The sequence below is a fragment of the Haemaphysalis longicornis genome, unplaced genomic scaffold (genome assembly GCF_048455015.1).
Source record: "Haemaphysalis longicornis isolate Haplotype H1 unplaced genomic scaffold, Haemaphysalis longicornis Haplotype H1 scaffold_8, whole genome shotgun sequence".
NCBI lineage: Eukaryota > Metazoa > Arthropoda > Arachnida > Ixodida > Ixodidae > Haemaphysalis > Haemaphysalis longicornis.
The window spans coordinates 21946504-21951822 of record NW_027526445.1 but is presented as its reverse complement, the minus strand read 5'-3'; the positions used below and the strand labels follow the sequence as shown (position 1 = coordinate 21951822).

The following is a 5319-nucleotide window of genomic DNA, read 5'->3' as shown; positions in this document are numbered from 1 at the left end:
AAAAGCAGCGGCAGCGCCGACGTTGAAACAGGAAAAAATATCAGCCCTTGCTTATTACGACATCGACAGAATAAAACTCCCCCTCCCACTTTTTGTTTTCTACAGCCTTGCACGGAGCACAGCACAACCTTGAACTGTGACATCTGTATCATCATTCCGTCGTTCCCTGTTCCTCTCCTGCCCCACCAGCACAATCATAGCCCCCTCTGACAACAGTCATTCTCGTCACTCAGTGGAGTTATAAAGTACTAGCAATCACAATTTTATTCCATTCTTATTGTTAGCGACCGTAAATATTGTGTACAAATGCAATAAACAGACCACCTAGTTTCTCCTGCAGAAACAACGTTGGAGAACAAGGCAGATATCAAAAGAAAACAAAAGATGGGGAGGGAGGGGGCATGAAATCGGGCGCCAAATAAACAGACGCCAAATAATAATACGATTACTTACATTAGAACACTGCCAAATTTCATTGCGGAGTGTTATCTTACTATCTGCTGCTTTTTTTAATGTTCAAATTGAGCGCCAAAAAACTTAGTTCGCGTTTTGTGTTTGTAAACTTAAAAAATATAAGCTTCTTTTTTATACTACACACAAAAAATAATAAGTTACTGTTATAATCAGTAAAATAGGCAATTATTTATTATTGTCGTTTTAATTTGTTTACGCAACGCGCTGCCAATGGCCGAAACCCTGAGTACGGCGTGCGGCGGCGTGGCCAGTTACCTCCTCTAATCGTCCCGTGACCCTTCTGGCGTCGATTGTGATCTGTGGTGTACCGTCGTGCCGTTAAACACGCGCAGTTATCAGGGTTAATTGGGTCCCTCGTCGTTTTCGGTTGTGGCTGTCATGTTCGACTTCGCGAAAAAATATTTGAGAACAACTTTGCACCTGAAGACGGCTAATTTCGTTTGGCGCTTGCCCCTGAACGTCGCTCGCTCTTCTGCGTCGTTAAACGTCCTGGCAGGTAAGCTGTCTCGTCACATTTGCCGCGTTTCTTGTCACTGGATGTCGTTTGTAGCTGTGATCGCCGCTTTAAGGATTCGTTAACAGGAGCCCGCGTGTGTGAATTGTTTAACTGAACTGGCTAGGTTGAACCTAGAGGGATGGTCTCTAGAAAGGTGATGTGCGAAAGAACATTGTGGTGCTTGCATTGAGCGCTGAACGCAATAGCGCTCAGTAACGCAGCGGCGCACAGTAACTCAGTAACGTTTCCCATTCCGGAGCACTATATTGAACAGCTTCAGAGTTCACCACTGCGAACCACGTCTTACGCGTAGTTTATCAGAACACGGGCGGCTACTCCTCTAAACTGTGCTGCGCAGCGTTTACGGCTTCGTTAATCACCGCTGTCGTTTGTGCCGTGTTGCGAATGGCGAGGGAGAATCGTTTGCGAGCGAATGTGCGCGCCTCGCAAGCTTCGCTGCGTTTGCGGCGAGCCACCGCACCATGTGTACGGTGCCGCTGTACGCGGGCATTGATTTTGGCTGAATGTTGTGTTGCCCGATTTGAACATTCGTGCACCCAATAATTTCCATTATTGCCTGTGTGGTAATCATGTGTCATCCTGTTTTAGACCTCTGGAGGGTTTGTGCACATCAAGTCCCCCCATTCAACCGGACAAGAGCCACAAGCATTGTAAACAGTGTTTGGCCGCCAGAACGTAAGTTTTCAAACACAGTTTTGGTAGCACAGTGGGCTACCATACTTGAATAATGTTCGATCACTTGAATGTACAAGTTCTCGCCCCCGTAACAACAATATTGGTGTTTCATGCATAACCTAACATGTAGCCACTAAATGGAAACCTTTGTTGTTAATTTCGGAAAACTCAAAGTTTCACCCAAAATGATAATGTGGCCGTAGCAGTTAATCACCATGTATACGAATTTCCTGGTGTTAATCATGTTTACGGTGAAGCCATATTTCTTAGGTAAACAAAAGTGTTATTACCTTCGTAGTTTAGTCTTCGATAAAGCCTTACCAGTTCTGTTTTCAGCTATTTTTTTATGTTTATCATGTGAATTGACAGTCCTTGCCGTCCACTTTTTCAAATAGTTATGTAACTGCCCGTACCATTTAAAGAGGCCTGATTGAGGTTATGAAGGCTGCGATTTACGCACGCTAGTGCTGTACCGCCAATAAAGAAACATCCTTCCACAAAGAAAAAGATTTGAAAGTGTAAAGTATCAGCTGCATTATTCTTAACTGGAACATGCTAACTGAAAGGCCTGGGGCTTTTCCTGAAAGCACTGTAGATGTTATGAGAGAGGAAAACCACTCAAACACATCTGTCAAGGCCGTTGCTGCTCCAAGATGCGTGCAAGCATTGAGTCTTCTGAGCAGTACATTACACCCTTTGTTTTAAACAACCGACGTGCATGCTGAACGTACTCCTGATTGGGCGTGTGCCAGGCGCGTAGCAAGGAATTTTTTCGGGGGGGGGGGCGTGGTCGACCAAAAGATGGGACGGGGAAATATGTAGGCTAGGCATCTTGCGCGTTGTTTTGCAAACGAAGCTTGAAATAACTTACTTTAACATGCGATTTGTGTATGCTCAACACTAACCGTACAGCCCACCTTAACGAGCTTAGATGGTGATGATAATGATGATCACCTAAATTCCCGTTCTCTGATCTATGGGCAGACCACGGGCTATTTATTCGTCCGAAGCGCATGTGGTTAGGTGGACACGCGCTCGTGAGCGTGATCATGAGTGCGCTCGTGAGTGGCGCGCGGTCCTCGAAGTTTTTCGGGCGGAAGTGGAGGCCAACACTGGTTGTTTACTATCAAGATTCTCATGTTTTATAAAAGATTTTTCTTTAGAAAAGGGACTTTTTCTTGTCAGCTATGAAGTACAGTCGAGCACGATTTGAAGCTTATCGCGCCAGCATCGAGCGGCCAAGCGTGCCACCAGCCCACGGTTTCGTTTCGGAACCATGAAAATCGAGATTTTGCACTCTTCGCTCCCTTGTTGGCTGTTTCATGATACAACAATGGCCCGCACGACTGACTTGCCACCCTTTGGGTTTCAAGCTGTACATTCGTTGTTATCAAGTACAGACTTGGACTTGGTTGCCCTTTATCTACGCCGACGATAACGGAACTTGCATGAAATATTTGCTAAAGCTGGTGTTCTTTCTGCTTCGTTTGAAAGAGTAACTTTCCCGCGACAACCTTCCAATCGCAGTGGACTGTACATGCGGCGAATTCTTATATTATGGCGGTGAAGCTAGCAAACGTGCGTCTTCGTCCTTAAGTAATCGCCTTTTGTTATTTTTTGTGCTAGTAACGTGAGTAGTAAACTTGCGCTAAGCGGAACACCTTATTGCACTGCTGTTGAATGTTGAGCTTGTTGCACGTTTCTTGAATTTCATTATATTTCTATCTGTTAAATCAAAACAGACATGGCTTCAGTAAAATTCTGGTTAAGCAAATACAGAATGCTGATCCTAACCAAGAGGGAGGTCAAGGAAACAGTGGAATAGTGGTAAAAAAACAAAGCTCCGCAATAAGGAGAATTGTGTAGTTTTGTTGATGTGGAGGAAATACAAGATGGGCAGAGCAATGCTTTTTATGCAGGAGAAATTATGGATCTGCAATAGTCAATGAAATGCGATGTCGGTAGAAAAATAAACATATCAAGGATTGATAGTTGACTGAACAAAATACAGCGACATGCTCTGTCATGTGATTATACTTTGTACCAGTGTAAAGACATGGAATGACACGCTCCCGTTCACATGTAAGCCTATATGAGGCTTTTTCTGCTGTTCTGCCATTCCCCGGCCGTGCTGTTCCGCCAGTGAAACAGTGGGGCTGTTTCGATCGGCTCGCGGCAGGCTCCCGGTGCTTGTCGGTGTATCCGGCGCGAAATGCAGCCGGGCTGGATATATTGACAGGTACAACACCATCCCGAGCGGGCGCAGGGATCAGACGTTGACATAGACCTTATTTTCAGCTTTATGTGAGCAAGAATGTCCTTAAAACTGCATCGTCCGTGCCTGCAGGTGACTTCAGGCGGTTTTTCAGGCTGCTTAAAGCGCACCCCAGCCTTGGCATAAAACATTAGAGGGGTGGGGGGGGGCACTGGCCCCACCTCTCCCCCCCCCCTTCCCGGTTACGCCCTTGGCGTGTGCTTATTCTTTCTTGAATCCACCACATTCGAGTCGTCACGTTGATTTGGGAATGCTGGAATCCAGCATATGCTGGCAAGATACGAAAGCTTGAACACAACCCACTTGCCTGCAACGAGTTTTCAAAGATCTCCACCACCTGAAGGTACTGAAGTGAGATGTAAGCATTGCCTGAAAACCATACCAGATGAGGGTACGAAATCATAGTTATGGGTCTTTCTCGCCCATTTACGTGTTCTGAACGAAAAAAGTGCCATTTAAAGGTGACATGTTCCCGGCCGATTTCTGATGCCTGATTAAGTTTGTGGGCATAAATTTAGCGGCTTGTTCACATGTCTAACGTGTATGTGTGCTTGTTAGGAGTGAAGTAGGTAAAAATTGAAAGGTTTGATTGTAGTTGCGTATAGATTACCTACATTGTTTTCATTCCTAGAAAAGAAAAATTGAGGTAACCCTGCCATTTGTTCTGCATTGCTGCGTTTTATTATGCTTGTATGATTTGTAGAACCTGCAGGAGTTCAGCTGCTTGTTAAAGGAGAAATGAACAGTGGTACAAAAAGAAGAGCATTTACTAAATAAAAATCTTCACAATCGCAGGATGCCAGCGGTCCACCTACCAACTTGCGTCCTGCATTGTTTCGGCTGGGTGGAGTGGCGCATGGAGCATTTTTAAGCTTCTCGAAGTTTGTGATCAAGCGCTACCCCAAGTGAAGGATGCCACGGAGGGGTCTTCTGTTTTAATGCCACAATTTCATGTGCTGAGCACTTACTCGTAAGGCATGTTAAATATTCATCATCCCAGAGGGTATGTTACCTCCATCTTGGGTGGATTGTGGCTGCAATCAGGTTATTTGTGACAGAAACAAGTGAACCACGTGGTGAGAGTCATTGAGGCCTTGTTGATTGCGCATGCTTCTGAAATAACATTATCATTCAGCTGAATACTTTCTAAATATTTCAATTTGTGAACAAAATATGATAAAAGTCATGAATAGTTGTACTACAGTGCAGGAAAGAAATGCCAGCATATATTTTAAGAGCCTCTGATGTTTCAGGTCATTGGCTGGTGAGCAATAAAACAGAACTGAAAATTGTTTAAAGTGAAATCAAATATTTGTTGTCACCAGTGCATGACCCGCAGTAAAAGCTATCTGGTCTCCCAATTTCAAATGAGACAGGA

General features: G+C 44.7%; 1 long non-coding RNA gene across 1 annotated transcript; it reads left to right on the top strand.

The window, feature by feature from the left end:
• The first annotated feature begins 847 nt into the window (after positions 1 to 847).
• On the top strand, positions 848 to 5115 carry LOC144149040 (uncharacterized). Its single transcript, XR_013318144.1, has 3 exons — positions 848 to 970; positions 1580 to 1666; positions 4737 to 5115. It is a non-coding gene; the product is annotated as an uncharacterized LOC144149040 (long non-coding RNA).
• Positions 5116 to 5319: the final 204 nt, after the last annotated feature.